This window comes from Hylobates moloch, unplaced genomic scaffold (assembly GCF_009828535.3).
Source record: "Hylobates moloch isolate HMO894 unplaced genomic scaffold, HMol_V3 SCAFFOLD_5, whole genome shotgun sequence".
Classification (NCBI taxonomy): domain Eukaryota; kingdom Metazoa; phylum Chordata; class Mammalia; order Primates; family Hylobatidae; genus Hylobates; species Hylobates moloch.
Genome location: NW_026652280.1, coordinates 58,467,665 through 58,485,469, shown reverse-complemented (window position 1 = coordinate 58,485,469; position 17,805 = coordinate 58,467,665). Strand labels below are relative to the sequence as shown.

The 17,805-nt window shown below is 42.0% G+C and overlaps 1 pseudogene; it reads right to left on the bottom strand.

The window, feature by feature from the left end:
* LOC131383563 (nuclease EXOG, mitochondrial-like) overlaps positions 1 to 13,577 on the bottom strand; it is a 47,440-nt pseudogene extending 33,863 nt beyond the window's left edge.
* Positions 13,578 to 17,805: the final 4,228 nt, after the last annotated feature.

Sequence of the window (17,805 nt, the reverse complement as noted above, 5' to 3'; positions counted from 1 at the left end):
CCTGACCAGATGTTTTCTTTGATTTTTAATTTTTTTTTTATTAAAAGATACCAGTATGAGATGAAAAAAAAAAAAGAAAATATTTTCTCCTAGTCTATGGCTTGTCTTCTCATTCCCGTAACAGTGTCTTTCACAGAGCAAAAAATTTTAATTTTAATGAAGTCCAGCTTATCAATTCTTTCTTTCATGAATCACAACTTTGGTGTTGCATCAAAAATTTATCATGAAACCCGAGGTCACCTAAATTTTCTCCTATGTTATCTTCTAAGAGTTTTATGGTCTTGTGTTTTTCAAGTCTGTGATCCATTTTGAGTTAATTCTTGTGGAGGGTGTTAAGATCTGTGTCTAGATTCATGTTTCTGAATGTAGATGTCCAGTTCTAGTACCATCTGTTGAAAAGTCTATCTCCTCTCTATTGTATTGCCTTTGCTTCTTTGTCAAAGAACAGTTGACTGTATTCATGTGGGTCTCTTTCTGGGCTCTCTGTTCTGTTCCATTGATCTGTTTGTCTGTTCTTTCATCAATATCATGCTTGCTTGATTACGGCAGTTTTGTAGTAAGTCTTAAAGTCAGATAGTGTCATTTCTCCAATTTGTTCTTTTCCTTCAATATTGTGTTGCCTATTCTGGGTCTGTTGGCTTTTGGCTCTCCATATCAACTTTTTTTTTGTTTTTGTTTTTGAGATGAAGTCTCTCACTCTACTGCCTCGGCTGGAGTGCAGTGGTGCGATCTTGGCTCACTGCAGCCTCCGCCTCCCAGGTTCGGGCGATTCTCCTGCTTCAGCCTCCCAAATAGCTGGGATTACAAGCACGTGCTTCCACACCTGGCTAATTTTTATATTTTTAGTAGAGACGGGGTTTCCCCATGTTGGCCAGGCTGGTCTTGAACTCCTGACCTCAAGTGATCCACCCTCCTCAGCCTACCAAAATGCTGGGATTACAGGCATGAGCCACTGTGCCTGGCCCCCAAATCAACTTTCAAATCAGTTTGTCAAAATCCACAAAATAATTTTCTGGGATTTTTACTGGACTTGCAATGAATCTATAGATCAAGTTGGGAAGAACTTAATAGCTTGACAATACTGAGTCTTCCTATCCATGAACATGAAATAATCTCTGTATTCATTTAGTTCTTTAATTTATTTCATTAGAGTTCTGCAGTTTTCCTAATATAGACCTTGTACACATTCTGTTAGATTTAAAATTAATTATTTCATTTTGGGGGGTGCTAATGTAAATGATACTGTGTTTATTTTTTGTTTGTTCTTTTTTTGTTTTTTTGTTTTGCTTTGTTTTGTTTTGTTTTGAGACGGAGTCTCACTCTGTCACCCAGGCTGGATGGAGTGCAGTGGTGCAATCTCGGCTGACTGCAACCTCCGCCTCCCAGATTTAAGCAATTCTCCCACCTCAGCCTCCAGAGTAGCTGGGATTATAGGCATGCGCCACCACGTGCAGCACCACGAGACAGGGTTTCAGCCTGTTGCCCAGGCTGGTCTCGAACTCCTGGGCTCAAGCAGTCCGCCCACCTTGGCCTCCCAAAGTGCTGGGATTACAGGCATGAGCCACCTGATACCGTGTTTTAAATTTCAAATTCCACTTGTTCATTTCTGATATATGGGAAAATGATTGACTCTTGTATATTAACCTTGAATTTTGCACCCTTGCTATAGCTGCTTATTAGTTCCAGGTTTTTTGTTGTTGATTCTTTTGGACTTTATACATATACCATCATTGCATCTGCTAGCAAGGAGAGTTTTATTCCTTTCTTCCCAATTAGTATGATTTTTATTTCCTTTTCTTGGCTTATTGTATTAGCTAGGACTTGAAATACAATGTTGAAACAGAGTGGTGAGATGGACATCTTGCTTTGTTCCTAATCTTAGTGGGAATGCTTCAAGTTTCTCACCATTAAGTCTGACGTCAGTTGTAGGTTTTTGTAGATATTCTTTTTTGTTTGTTTGTTTTTTTGAGACAGGGTCTCACTCTGTTACCTGGGCTGGACTGCAGTGGTGCAATCTCAGCTTTCAGCAGCCTTGACCTCCCGGGCTCAAGTGATCCTCCCACCTCAGCCTGTCGAGTAGCTGGGACTACAGGTGCATGCCACCACGCCAGGCTCATTTTTGTATTTTTTGTAGAGATGGGGTTTTGCCATGTTGCCCAGGCTTGTCTTGAACTCCTGGGCCTAAGCAGTCCTACCACCTTGACCTCCCAAAGTGCTCAGATTATAGGCCTGAGCCACCGTGCTCAGCTAATTCGTAGATAGTATTTACCAAGTTGAAGACATTCCCCTCTATTCTTGGTTTGCTGAGACTTTTTATCATGAATGGAAGTTAGATTTTTGTCAACTTTTTTTTCTGCGTCTATTGATATGATCATGTGGGTTTTCTTCTTTTGGCTGTTGATGTAATAGATTACATTATTTGATTTTTGAATGTTGGACCAGTCTTACAGGTATGTAACCTGGAATAAATCCAACTTGGTGTGGTAATATAATTCCTTTTTACACATTGTTGATTCAATTTGTTGATATTTTTGAGGATGTTTGTATCTATGTTTATGAGAGATATTGGTCTGTAGTTTTCTTTTCTGGTAATGTGTTTGTCTGGTTTTGTTTTAAGGTGATGCTGGCCTCATAGAATGACTTAGGAAGTATTCCCTCTGGTTCTATCTTCTGAAAGAGGTTGTAGAGAATTGGTATAATTTCTTTCCTGAATATTTGGTAGAATTCATCAATGAACCCATCTTGGCCTAGTGCCTTCTAGTTTGGATTTTTTTTTTTTTTGAGACAGCATTTTGCTCTTGTTGCCCAGGCTGGAATGCTGTGGTGTGATCTTGGCTCACTGCAACCTCCGCCTCCTGGGTTCAAGCAATTCTCCTGCCTCTACCTCCTGAGTAGCTGGGATTACAGGCACATACCATGCCCAACTAATTTTTTATATTTTTAGTAGAGACAGGGTTTCATCATGTTGGCCAGGCTGGTCTCGAACTCCTGACCTCGGGTGATCCATCTGCCTCACCCTCCCGAAGTGCAGGAATTACAGGCATGAGCCACCGCGCCCGGCCTGGAATGTTTTTAATGATGATTCAGTTTCTTAATAGATATATTAAAGAATTCAGATTATTTATCTTTGGGTGAGCTTTGGCTGATTGTGTTTCTCAAGGAACTGGTCTGTTTCATCCATGTTATCAAATTTGAAGTCATAGAGTTGTTCATAGTATTACTAGATTATCCTTTTAATGTCCATGGGATCTGTAGTGATATCCCCTCTTTCATTTCTCATATTAGTAATTTGTGTCCTCTTTCTTTTTTTTCTTAGTCTGGCTAGAGGCTTATTGATTTTATTGATCTTTTGAAAGAATCAGCTTTTGTTTTGTTGATTTTCTCTATTGATTTCCTGTTTTCCATTTTAGTGATTTCTACTTTTAAAAATTATCTCATTTTTTCTGCTTACTTTGGATTTAATTTGCTTTTTTTTTCTAGTTTATTAAGGTAGAAGCTTAGGTTGTTAATTTTAGGTCTTCCTTCTTTTCTAAAATATGCATTTGATGCTATAAATTTCCTTCTAAACGTTGCTTTTGCTGCATCCCACAAATTTAGGTAAGTTGTTTTTTCATTTAGTTCAAAATATTTTAAAATTTCTCTTGAACTTTCTCCTTTGACCCATATGTTATTTGTGTGTTGTTTAATCTCCATGTGTTTTGAAATTTTCCAGTTATCTTTCTGTTACTAACTTCTAGTGTAATCCCATGGTAATCTGAGAGCAGATATTGTATGGTTTCTTTTCTTTTAAATTTGTTCTCACGCCTATAATCCCAGCACTTTGGGAGGCCAATGCAGGCGGATCACGAGGTCAGGAGATCGAGACCATCCTGGCTAACACGGTGAAACCCCGTCTCTACGAAAAATACAAAAAAAATTAGCCAGGCATGGTGGCGGGCCCCTGTAGTCCCAGCTACTCAGGAGGCTGAGGCAGGAGAATGGTGTGAACCCGGGAGGTGGAGCTTGCAGTGAGCCGAGATCGCGCCACTGCACTCCAGCCTGGGTGACAGAGTGAGACTCTGTCTCAAAAAAAAAAATAAATAAATAAATAAAATAAAATAAATTTGTTAAGGTGTGTTTTATGGCCCAGAATATGATCTACCTTGGTGAAGGCTCCACGTGAACTTGAGAAGAATGTGTATTCTGTTGTTGCTGGAGGAAGTAGTCTGTAGATGTCAGTCATATCCAGTTGACTGACAGTGTTTTTTGAGCTGAGATTCAACCCAGGGAATCTGGTTTCTATAGTAGCTGGTAGCCTATAGTCCCAGCTACTTGAAAGGCTGAGGTGGGAGGATTACTTGAGCCCAGGAGTTCAAGATAGGAAGTCTGGTTCCAAAATTCCATGCACCTAGCTAGTTCACTATGTTGCCTCCTGGGGGTATTGATTTCTCTCAGCTTATTTCATAATTTTAGAGGTAACCACTTTAGCTGGAATTCTAACATTTCATTTGTATCTTGTAGATATCTACTGTGTGAAAGACAACATAGAATGAAATACAACAAGGCATTTCTGTTTCGAGTTCATCTTCTCAAATCATTTTTATTGTAAAGAGAAATTATCATTTTAGCTTGTGATAAAAGGATAAAAATTAAATGTCATCACTGCTGAATAGTTCAGCTTCCTATAATTTATAATTTATTTATAATATAAATAGATAAGTATGATCCAGCTCTACTTACTTGACTAGCCTCATCTCGCTCTGCTTTTCAGAGCCTATTGGCTGCCTTTCTGTTCCTGTCCCCCTACCTCTTAACTCCTACATGCTTCAGGTCTCAGCCTAAATTATCAATTCCTCAAGAAATTTGTCACTGCCTTTCCAATATAAATTCGACTTCTCTGATATCTGTTTTTATAGCTCTATGTTTTTCTGTGATGACTCATACTGTAATTATAATCATGTTGTTCTTTGTATGTCTGTGTCTGCTATCACTTTTTTTATTTTTTTTTGAGACAGAGTTTCACTCTGTCACCCAGGCTGGAATACAATGGCGCGATCTCAGCTCACTGCAACCTCCGCTTCCCAGGTTCAAGCAATTCTCCTGCCTCAGCCTCCCGAGTAGCTGGGATTACAGGTGCCCGCCACCACACCCGGCTAATTTTTGTATTTTTAGTAGAGACGGGGGGGGGGGGGGCGGTGTTTCTCACCGTTGGCCAGGCTGGTCTCGAACTCCTGACCTCAGGTGATCTGCCTGCCTCGGCCTCCTAAAGTGCTGGGATTACAGGCGTGAGCCACCGGGCCTGGCCTGTTACTGCTTTTAAACTCGACAGGCATCTTGATTATTTATGCACTGTTTTATCCCCGGCACCTAACACAGAGCTTAGCACATAGTAAGCACATTGTTTTCTTTTTGTTAATAAACTGCATCCATGTAATTAATAACTCTAAAGCCAATAAGTCAAATTATTGACCTGAGCATGCCAAATGGGTAAAATGGAAAATTGAGCAAATTTATTTTAGGCCACTAAGTCAACCATATCTTAAAGGTAATTTTTAAAAAGCAATAGCCCAGTGATTCAAAGTATGTGTGCTTATATACCTTTTTGCCTTGTAGCAATCAAGAATTGGGGCATGTAAAATGATTAACACAATATTGTCTGAAACTGAAAAGGACAGCCTGCCTCCTTTGCGTGGAATGCTGCCTTTCCTTTAATGTTCAACTCCTGTTGTATTTCCTTTTTTTTTTTTGGAGACGGAGTCTCGCTCTGTCGCCCAGGCTGGAGTGCAGTGGCGCAATCTCGGCTCACTGCAAGCTCCGCCTCCCGGGTTCACGCCATTCTCCTGCCTCAGCCTCTCCGAGTAGCTGGGACTACAGGCACCCGCCACCACGCCCGGCTAATTTTTTGTATTTTTAGTAGAGATGGGGTTTCACCGTGGTCTCGATCTCCTGACCTCGTGATCCGCCCGCCTCAGCCTCCCAAGGTGCTGGGATTACAAGCGTGAGCCACCGCGCCTGGCCTCCTGTTGTATTTTCTTCATGAAGTCTTCTTGTAAGACTGAAACGCCCAGTGACTTTTCCTCCTTCTCTGAATTTCTGTTACAGTTAAAGTCCAAGGCCCCAAAGTCAGCACTAGATCCTATAGCCTGCCTTGTATTGTCCACAGCTGCTTTCAATGTTAGTCTTATCTCAGCTTATTAGATTGTAAATCCCTGGAAGGGAGGAAACATACCTTTATACCTCTTCTATAATCCCACGGCGCCTAAAGCAGTGCTGAGAACATGTTGTCTGCACAATGAGCACTCATTGAGTTGTCTGTAGGCAAAAACAATTAATTAATCTGACAGTTGCAGTTTGTGGGTCATGGGTGTGTTTGAATCTTTTCAGCTCGGAGCTTGCTCTCCAACTACTGTAGGCCTGGATGGTCAGCAATAAGGAGGGATAAGGAGTCTCCTTTCTTCCTCTTCGACTTCTCTAAGGTCTTGCCATAAAACAAACTAAAACAAATCATTAGAACTGTTCCTACTCTGGGATTCGCTTCTCTTTAAGGAACACAGTTTAATAGTCAAAAAAGCAGCTGCTTTGTATTCTGGAGAATGTACCTAATTAATCAGAGGCCAAACAAATAGAAATAAATTCAGGCTTCCATTTTATTATTGAGTAAGGCCCATTTGATCTCCAAACAGATTTTGGGCAGGACAGGGGCATGTCCTGCTGATTTGAGGAGCTCCTCACAGATCCGTGGGAATTTTGGTAGGATCAAGCAGTGTCCTTGAGCAATGGCAGCCTCCTTTTTTTTTCTTTTAATTTTATTGTTATTATACTTTAAGTTTTAGGGTACATGTGCACAACATGCAGGTTTGTTACATATGTATACATGTGCCATGTTGGTGTGCTGCACCCATTAACTCGTCATTTAGCATTAGGTATATCTCCTAATGCTATCCCTCCCCCCTCCCCCCACCCCACAACAGTCCCCGGTGTGTGATGTTCCCCTTCCTGTGTCCATGTGTTCTCATTGTTCAATTCCCACCTATGAGTGAGAACATGCAGTGTTTGGTTTTTTCTCCTTGCGATAGTTTGCTGAGAATGATGGTTTCCAGTTTCATCCATGTCCCTACAAAGGACATGAACTCATCCTTTTTTATGGCTGCATAGTATTCCGTGGTGTATATGTGCCACATTTTCTTAATCCAGTCTATCGTTGTTGGACATTTAGGTTGGTTCCAAGTCTTTGCTATTGTGAATAGTGCCACTATAAACATACGTGTGCATGTGTCTTTATAGCAGCATGATTTATAATCCTTTGGGTATATACCCAGTAATGGGATGGCTGGGTCAAATGGTATTTCTGGTTCTAGATCCCTGAGGAATTGCCACACTGACTTCCACAATGGTTGAACTAGTTTACAGTCCCACCAACAGTGTAAAAGTGTTCCTATTTCTCCACACCCTCTCCAGCACCTGTTGTTTCCTGACTTTTTAATGATGGCCATTCTAACTGGTATGAGATGGTATCTCGTGGTTTTGATTTGCATTTCTCTGATGGCCAGTGATGATGAGCATTTTTTCATGTGTTTTTTGGCTGCATAGATGTCTTCTTTTGAGAAGTGTCTGTTCATATCCTTTGCCCACTTTTTGACGGGGTTGTTTTTTTCTTGTAAATTTGTTTGAGTTCATTGTAGATTCTGGATATTAGCCCTTTGTCAGATGAGTAGGTTGCAAAAATGTTCTCCCATTCTGTAGGTTGCCTGTTCACTCTGATGGTAGTTTCTTTTGCTGTGCGGAAGCTCTTTAGTTTCATTAGATCCCATTTGTCAATTTTGGCTTTTGTTGCCATTGCTTTTGGTGTTTTAGACATGAAGTCCTTGCCCATGCCTATGTCCTGAATGGTATTGCCTGGGTTTTCTTCTAGAGTTTTTATGGTTTCAGGTCTAACATGTAAGTCTTTAATTCATCTTGAATTAATTTTTGTGTAAGGTGTAAGGAAGGGATCCAGTTTCAGCTTTCTACATATGGCTAGCCAGTTTTCCCAGCACCATTTATTAAATAGGGAATCCTTTCCCCATTGCTTGTTTTTGTCAGGTTTGTCAAAGATAAGATAGTTGTAGATAAGTGGCATTATTTCTGAGGGCTCTGTTCTGTTCCATTAGAAAAAATTGCCAAGAGGTAATTGCTAGCCATACAATGAGAAGGAAGGGAGAGTTGTCGCACTGAAGACAGAAAGGATGTGGATGTCTGGCTCCTTCTGTAATCCTTCATGCTGACCCTATTCCATTCAGTTGGTCATTTGTGAGCTTTTCAAAATTATTTCTTGAGACTATTATGTGACTCAGGTGACTCTAAGGAAAAGTAAGAATTCCTTCTAGCTTTTAGGAGTTTGCAATCTGCTCAGGAAGATAAGATTACACATGAGGCAGGTAGGTAACAATAGAAGACAGAATTTGATGACATATTGATCAGAGAAGGGCAAAATCACTCTGAATGGGAGTTATCAGAGAAGATTCTGTAGGGTAGTGGAAACTCTACTGAACTTTGTAAGGGCCGTTTATGGTGATATTTCCATAGCTAGGTCATTAACAGTTAATTTACTCCCTTCCCCAAAATAGTTCAATTTACATCAGATGCTGAGTTATTTGATTTACATAATCTGATTTAAGAGTCAAGGTGGCTCACACCTGTAATCCCAGCACTTTGCGAGGCTGAGGCAGGAGGCTATTTAGAACCCAGGTGTTCAAGACCAGTCTGGGTAACATGGCATAACCCTGTCTCTACAAAATATGCAAAAAATTAGCTGGGTGTGGTGGCGTGTACCTGTAGTCCCAGCTACTCAGGAAGCTGAGGTGGGAGGACCGCTTGAGCCCAGGAGGTAGACGCTGCAGTGCGCCATGATTGTGCCACTGCATTCCAGCCTGGGTGACAGAGTGAGACTCTGTCTCAAAAAAAAAAAAAGGAAAAAGGCCAGGGGCAGTGGCTCACACCTGTAATCCCAACACTTTGGGAGGCCAAGGCGGGTGGATCATTTGAGGTTAGGAGTTTGAGACCAGCCTGGCCAACATGGTGAAACCCCATCTCTACTAAAAATACAAAAATTAGCTGGGCGTGGTAGTGCACGCCTGTAATCCCAGCTACTTGGGAGGCTGAGGCAGGAGAACTCCTTGAGTCTGGGAGGCAAATGTCACCGTGAGCGGAGATCACGCCACTGCACTCCAGTCTGGGCAACGGAGAGAGACCCTGTCTCAAAATAAATAAATAAATAATAAAAATAACAATACTGTGTAGCTTACTTACCTATGAGTTTGTCTAAGTAAATAAAGGACTGTTTGGTTAAGCAAATCGGTTTATCCCTGTGTCCTCTCTTTCTATAAAAATGAGGGCATCAGTCTAGAGAGCAGTTTCCCAAAGAGGTTCTACAAAATGTTAATAGATATTAAAAAAAAAAAAGGGTAGGGGGCTGGGCGCGGTGGCTCACGCCTGTAATCCCAGCATTTTGGGGGCCTGAGATGGGCGGATCACCTGAGGTCAGGAGTTCCAGACCAGCCTGACCAACATGGTGAAACCCCATCTGTACTAAAAATAGAAAATTAGGCGTGGTGGCATATGCCTGTAATCCCATCTCCTCGGGAGGCTAAGGCAGGAGAATTGCTTGAACCCGGGAGCCAGAGGTTGCAGTGAGCTGAGAACGTGCCACTGCACTCCAGCCTGGGCAACAAGAGCAAAACTCCATCTCAAGCAAAAAAAAAAAGGGCGGGGGGTGCTACATGCTCATGTGTGTTTCACAAACTACCGGTTAAACAAAGTTATACTGGGTTCTTATAATAGAATTTCTTGCAACCTTTAATATGACTATTTGAATTGTGGCTTCTCAAGATGAGGGTAAAGTATTAATATGTACCATTTCCCAAACTTATTTGACTATAGGATACCTTTTAAATGAAGTGTCACGTAGGACTGTGCTCTAAAAACTTGGGCAAGAAGAATGCCTTTTCTGGCTTAATTCTGTGATTCTGCATTTGTACATTAAATGTATTTTTGTAGATCTATACGGAATCTAATTATTTTGCTAGCGTTAATTTCACTTAGAACATGTAAGAATTAGGCCAGGCGTGGTCACTTAGAACATACAAGAATTAGGCTGGGGCTGGGCTCAGTGGCTCATGCCTGTAATCCTAGCACTTTGGGAGGGCGAGGTGGGTGGATCACTGGGGTCAGGAATTTGAGACCACCCTGGCCAACATGGTGAAAACCCTCCTCTTCTAAAATTACAAAAATTAGCTGGGTGTGGTGGCATACACCTGTAATCCCAGCAACTCGGGAGGCTAAGGCAGGAGAACAGCTTTAACCCAGGAGGTGGAGGTTGCAGTGAGCAGAGATTGCACCATTGCACTCCAGCCTGGGCGACAAGAACTAAACTCCATATCAAAAAAAAAAAAAAGAATTATGTGATCTTTTTAATACATACCAAACTTAGAGAACATGTTTGTTTGTTTTTCTCAAGTAATCTAAACCGGGTTGCAGTTACAGGTAATGTGTTATGCTAAAAGACTGAAATGGTGCCAATTATATAATTGAAGTTCAATATTTTCTTAATATTAATTTTATAGTCTTTTGATTCTCTAGTGTTTTCGCCAAAGATGCCACCTTAGAAACAACTTTTTGTGCTTAAGTTTGTCCATTAAAAGGACTCTGTTTGATATGAGCCCATTTTTCTGTGGCGGAAAATTACCTGATCAAAACAAGGTTAAACCTCAGAAAAGTTACCTCCTTAAATAAAGCCTGGAGCTTTATTTAATTATGATTTTACCATCTGATAACTACAGATTGCCTCCACCCCCAAGAAAAGATGCCAAGTCAAGTTTGTTTGTTTGTTTCCAGAATCTGCAAACACTTACTTTTACATTTAAAAAAGTTACCCTGCCTCGAAATGTCAGCCTCTGGGGTTTTGTGAGACCCCTGCTGATTGACCCTACCCTTGACCTTAGCTCCAAAGCCCAACTCCATTCTGGCATGCTGGTGTAGAAAATTTATTTATTTTAACAGTAGGGAGCCAGAATTCCAGGAATATGCTTTTAAAAAGCCTCAAGAGCTATTTACCAGATCATCAGCTCCACAGGACTGGGAGGCCTCCACTAACACTCGAAGTGGGTAGTAGTGGTTGGTGGCAGCCAAGGGCTCCAGGGGCTGGCTCAGCTCTAAGCAACAGAACATAAGGGAGTGTGAAAGGACTTCCACTAGAAGTGGTCTTTTTGATCATCAAGAAAAAAAGGAAAATAGACATATTTTAATAGTAGAGACCTTTCAGTAAAAAGGGGCAGTCCTTTAAGTTCCTCAGGTTATATTTATTAAAGCATGGAGGCAGTCTTAGGGCCAACTCTCCATTTTATCTGTCTGCCTCTATCCATTGATTCTCATTCTTTCTCATATGTCCTGTTAGTTTTGCCATAAGATTGTAAAGTATGAGATAATACGCATCTTTATGTTCTTAAAAATGGTTTTTATTAGAATTGGGTAACATGCCTGTTAAACATTTGTAAAGGCCGGGCACGGTGGCTCACGCTTGTAATCCCAGCACTTTGGGAGGCCGAGGCGGGCGGATCACGAGGTCAGGAGATCGAGACCACGGTGAAACCCCGTCTCTACTAAAAATATAAAAAATTAGCTGGGCATGGTGGCGGGCGCCTGTAGTCCCAGCTACTCGGAGAGGCTGAGGCAGGAGAATGGCGTGAACCCGGGAGGCGGAGCTTGCAGTGAGCCGAGATCGCGCCACTGCACTCCAGCCTGGGCGACAGAGCGAGACTCCGTCTCAAAAAATAAATAAATAAAAAATAAAAAAAATAAACATTTGTAAAATACTAAAAAGTACAAAAAGGAAAAAATAAAAATTACTCATATGATGCTATCCAAACACAGATACTATTAATAATTTAGTAAATTTCCTTTAGTTTTTTCTTGGGTGAGGCAGTCTCTTTTTACACATTTATAATAATTTTTATATACAATTTTCTCAGTAGATTTACTTAAATATTTTGAAGCATACAGAAGAGTTGAAAACGTTTTACTGTGAACACCTATATTCTCATCGCTTATTTATACAGTTAAGATTTTAATATAAATGCTCTATCACATATCTCTCTATTCATCCTTCAATCCATCTTATTTTTAAATGTTTCTTTTTATTTTTTGCGACAGGGTCTGGCTGTATTGCCCAGGCTAGAGGGCAGTGGCGCCATCTTGGCTTACTGCAACCTCTGCCTCCTAGGCTCAAGCCATCCTTCCACCTCAGCTTCCCAAGTAGCTGGGACTATGGTGCATGGAACCATGCCTGGCTAACTTTTATATTTTGTGTAGAAACAGGTTTTCACCCTGTTTCTCAAGCTGGTCTTGAACTTGTGAGCTCAAGCAATCTGCCCACATCAGCCTCCCAAAGTACTGGGATTACAGGTATGAGAAACATGTCAAAGTAGGCATGTAGACATTATTTTCTTTTTCTTTTCTTTCTTTCTTTTTTTTGAGATGGAGTTTCACTCTTGTTGCCTAGGCCTGGAGTGCAATGGCGCAATCTCAGCTCACTGCAACCTCCGCCTCCCAGGTTCAGGCAATCCTCCTGCCTCAGACTCCTGAGTAGCTGGAATTACAGGCATGCGCCACCACGCCCGGCTAATTTTTGTGTTTTTAGTAGAGATAGGGTTTCTCCATATTGATCAGGCTGGTCTTGAACTCCTGACCTCAGGTGATCCGCCTCTCTTGACCTCCCAAAGTGCTGGGATTACAGGCGTGAGCCACTGTGCCTGGCCTGACATTATTTTCAATTGCTATATTTCTTGCAGTGAATTTTGATTTTCTTTTAAATTATTTCCCTATGGTTGACCAATTGCTTGCTTCCCATTTTTTACTATTTACATAGACTTCATAGGAAGGATACACTTCTAAAATTTAATAGTAATTTCTGGCTATAGTAGAAGAGTAATACTGGAAAAATTGATAGGGACCATGCTGTGGAAGGTTCTGAGTACCAGGGAAGTTACAGCGAAATGTAGTATAGTTACATTCTTGGAATCAGATAGATCATATACTTATTAGGTAACTGACATTGGAAAAAGTGTTAAACCTCTCTCAGGCTGTTTTCTCACCTGTCGAGCGGGGAGGCTATTATTACTTGTCTTACAGGGTAATTGTAGGGATTAAATAACATATATGCTACTTCCTTAAAAAATAGAAGATTTTATCTGTACATAATAATTAGAAGATTTCTCAAAACAATGGTTTCATGTCAACGTTCATGGAAAAAATTTATTGGAAGATTTTTGAGTAGCACAGAGATATAGATCAAACTTGATTTTAGGTGGCTTAATCTTGTAGAATTGTGCATGATGCATAAGAGTGAGGGAGAAAGGTTATATGGAGGTAGATTTGATTTGATTTAATAAATATCTACTGAGTATGTTTGAAATGTAAAGCACTGTGCTAGGTGACTTGGGATTATAAAGCAGAGTGAGACAGCTGCCACAGAGATTTTAATTTGGTGGGTAATGCATAGGGTGAAGCAAGAGCTATAAAACCAAGCAGAATCCATCCATCCTGATTCATTATTTACCATCCATCCGCCCATCCATCCATTTACTCATCCACCCATCCACCCATCCACCCATGCATCTGTCCATCCATCCATCCATCCATCCGATGAATATTGATTTGCTCCTGTCCTATGTCGGTTACTGTTCCAGATGCTGAAGATATAGCATGAGCAAAACAGAATAAAATCCTTGCCTTCATGTAGCATACATTCTAGTAGGAGACAATATATGAATAAATGCATAATAAAATATCACATAGTATGATAATACGTATCTTGAAGAAAAAAACAATGTAAAGGAATAAAGCCATGTGAACAACTGGAGCCCTACCGCATTTGTTTGTTTTTTTTTTTTTTTTGAGACGGAGTCTCGCTCTGTCGCCCAGGCTAGAGTGCAGTGGCGTGATCTCAGCTCACTGCAAGCTCCGCCTCCCACGTTCACACCATTCTCCTGCCTCAGCCTCCTGAGTGCCTGGGACTACAGGCGCCCACCACCATGCCCAGCTAAGTTTTTGTACTTTTTTTTTAGTAGAGACAGGGTTTCACCGTGTTAGCCAGGATAGTCTCGATCTCCTGACCTCGTGATCTGCCCGCGTTGGCCTCTCAAAGTACTGGGATTACAGGTGTGAGCCACTGTGCCCGGCCCTCATACCATATTTTTAAAACTTAATTTCATCCTGGCTAACACAGTGAAACCCCGTCTCTACTAAAAATACAAAAAATTAGCCGGGCGAGGTGGCGGGCGCCTGTAGTCCCAGCTACTCGGGAGGCTGAGGCAGGAGAATGGCGTGAACCCCGGGGGGCGGAGCCTGCAGTGAGCCGAGATCGCGCCACTGCACTCCAGTCTGGGCGACAGGGAGACTCCGTCTCAAAAAAAAAACAAACAAAACTTAATTTCAGCTGGAGTAATAATGTAAATGTGAAAGTAAAAGCCTTAAATTTGGCCAGACGTGGTGGCTCATCCCTGTAATCTCAGAACTTTGGGAGGCCAAGGTGGGCAGATCGCTTGAGCCTGGGAGGTTGAGGCTGCAAAACCGAGATGGCACCAGAGATATGCACCACTGCACTACAGCCTGGGCAACAGAGCAAGACCCTGTCTCAAACAAACAAAAAAACTTTGTGTTTTTGAGAAAACATAGGATAATTATCTTTGGTTTTTTTTGTTTTGTTTTGTTTTTTGAGACAGAGTCTCGCTGTCGCCCAGGCTGGAGTGCAATGGCGCGATCTCGGCTCACTGCAGGCTCCGCCCCCCGAGGTTCACACCATTCTCCTGCCTCAGCCTCCCGAGTAGCTGGGACTACAGGCGCCCACCACCTCGCCCTGCTAATTTTTTGTATTTTTAGTAGAGACGGGGTTTCACTGTGTTAGCCAGGATGGTCTCGATCTCCTGACCTCGTGATCCGCCCGCCTCGGCCTCGCAAAGTGCTGGGATTACAGGCGTGAGCCACCGCGCCCGGCCAGGAAAATTATCTTTAAGACTTGGGAGTAGAGGATGATTAAAAAGTATAAACTATGAGAGGTAAAAGACTGATAAAAGTTCATATTAGGAACGTCTGCTCATCAAAGACACTATAAAGAGACTGAAAAGACAGGATATGAAATGGAAAAAGTATTTTTTCTTTTTCTTTTCTTTTTTTTTTTTTTTGAGACAGGGTCTTGCTCTGTCACTCAGGCTGGAGTGCAGTGTTGCAGTCATAGCTCATCTCCACCTCCTGGTCTCAAGCAATTCTCCCATCTCAGCCTCTCGAGTAGCTGGGACTATAGGGACCACCACCACGCCTGGCTTATTTTTTTATTTTTGTAGAGACAGGGCTTCGCCATGTTGCCCAGGCTGGTCTTGAACTTCCAAGCTCAAGGGATCTGCCCACCTTGGCCTCCCAAAGTGCTGGGATTACAGCCATTGCGCCCAACTGGAAAAAGTATTTTCAGCACACACACACACATGCGCGCACACACACACACTCTCTTTCTCTCTCTCTCTCTATCTTAATTCAAGGTATTGGCTTATATGATTGTGGGGACTGCCAAATCTGAAACCTGTAGGGCAGGCCAGCAGTTTGGAAACTCTGAGGCAGGAGCTGCTGCTGCTGTTTTGAGTCAGAATTTTTTCTTCTTTAGGGAAACCTCAGTTTTTCTCTTAAGGCCTTTCGGCTGGCTGGATAAGTCTCACCCACATTATCAAGGATAAGCTCCTTTACTTAAAGTAAATTATTGTACATCTTTTTTTGTTTGTTTGTTTGTTTGAGACAGAGTTTTGCTCCTGTTGCCTAGGCTGGAGGGCAATGGTGCAATCTCAGCTCACCGCACCGTCTGCCTCCCGGGGTTCAAGCGATTCTCCTGCCTCAGCCTCCTGAGTAGCTGGGATTACAGGCGCCCGCCACCACATCCAGCTAATTTGTTTTGTATTTTTAGTAGAGACGGGGTTTCACCATGTTGACCAGGCTGGGCTTGAACTCCTGACCTCAGGTGATCCGCCCACCTCGGCCTCCCAAAGTGCTGGGATTACAGGCATGAGCTACTGTACCTGGCCGATTGTAAGTCTTAACAATCTCTCCAAAATACTTTCACAGCAGCATAAATAACATAAATAACTGGGTGCTCTAGCCTAGCTAAGTTGATATATAAACTCACCATCACAGTCACAAAACAAACAAGTTATGACACACATTTGTCAAATGCTGTAAAAGCTGGAGGCCAGAGAGAGAGGGTGCTTAAAAGAGTTCACAAGGAGCCTTCTCCTACCCTAGGCGAGAATGTCAGTGACATGACAACATATTCAGGATCCCCTTATCAAGAGTGTGGATTGGCCTCAGTAAAAGCAGGGAATATTCCTTTAATGAGACCAGATTGTATCAAGCAGTCCCCGCTTATCAGTGGTTTTGCTTTCTGTGGTTTCAGTTATCCATAGTCAACCATGGTCTGAAAATATTAAATGGAAAATCCAAGAAATAAACAATTCATACATTTTAAATTGCATGCTCTTCAGAGTAGCGTGATGAAATCTCATGCCGTCCCACTCCATCCTACCAGGGAGATGAATCATCGTTTTGTCTAGCCGTCCATGCTGCACAGGAATACTTGGGAAATGTTGTGGGTTCAGTTCTAGACCACTGCAACAAAGTGCATATCTCCATAAAGCGAGTCACACAAATTTTCTGGTTTCCCAGTTAGGTTTACATTATACTGTTATTTATTTATTTATTTATTTATTTATTTATTTGACAGAGTCTCACTCTGTCGCCCAGGCCAGAGTGCAATGGCACGATCTCGGCTCACTGCAACCTCCTGGCTCTGAGTTCAAGCGATTCTCCTGCCCAGCCTCCTGAGCAGCTGGGATTACAGGCACCTGCCATCTCACCTGGCTAATTTTTGTATTTTTAGTAGAGATGGGGTTTCACCATCTTGGTCAGGCTGGTCTTCAACTCCTGACCTTGTGATTCACCCACCTCAGCCTCCCAAAGTGCTGGGATTACAGGCGTGAGCCACGGTGCCTGGCCCTATACTGTAGTTTATTAAATGTGCAATAGCATTACATCTTTAAAAAGTACATACTTTAATTAAAATATACTTTATTGCTAAAAAAGTAGCAGTACTAATAATGCTAACAATCATCTGAGCTGTCAGAGAATCATCTTTTTTTTTTTTTTTTGCTGATGGAGGGTCTTGCCGTGATGTTGATGGCTGCTAACTGATGAGAAGGGTGGTTGCTGAAGGTTGGGCTGTGGCAATTTCTTTCTTTCTTTTTTTATTTTTTGAGGCAGAGTTTCAGTCCTGTCACCCAGGCTGGAGTGCAATGGCACAGTCTTGGCTCACTGCAACCTCCGCCTCCCAGGTTCAAGCAGTTGTCCTGCCTCAGCCTCCCGAGTAGCTGGGATTACAGGTGTGCACCACCATGCTCAGCTAATTTTTTTGTATTATTAGTAGAGACGGGGTCTCACCATGTTGGCCAGGCTGGTCTTCAACTCCTGACCTCAGGTGATCTGCCCACTTTGGCCTCCCAAAGTGCTGGGATTACAGACGTGAGCCACTGTGCTGGGCCTGGCAATTTCTTTAAAAGAAAACAGTGAAGTTTGCCACCTCGATTGACTCTTTCTTTCAAAAAGATTTCTCTGTAGCATGCAATGCAGTTTGATCCACTTTTATCCATAGTAGAACTTTCAGAATTGGAGTCAGTCCTCTCAAACTTTGATACTGCTTTATGAATTAGCTTTATGGAATAATCCTTTGTTGTCATTTTTTTTTTTTTTTTTTTTTTT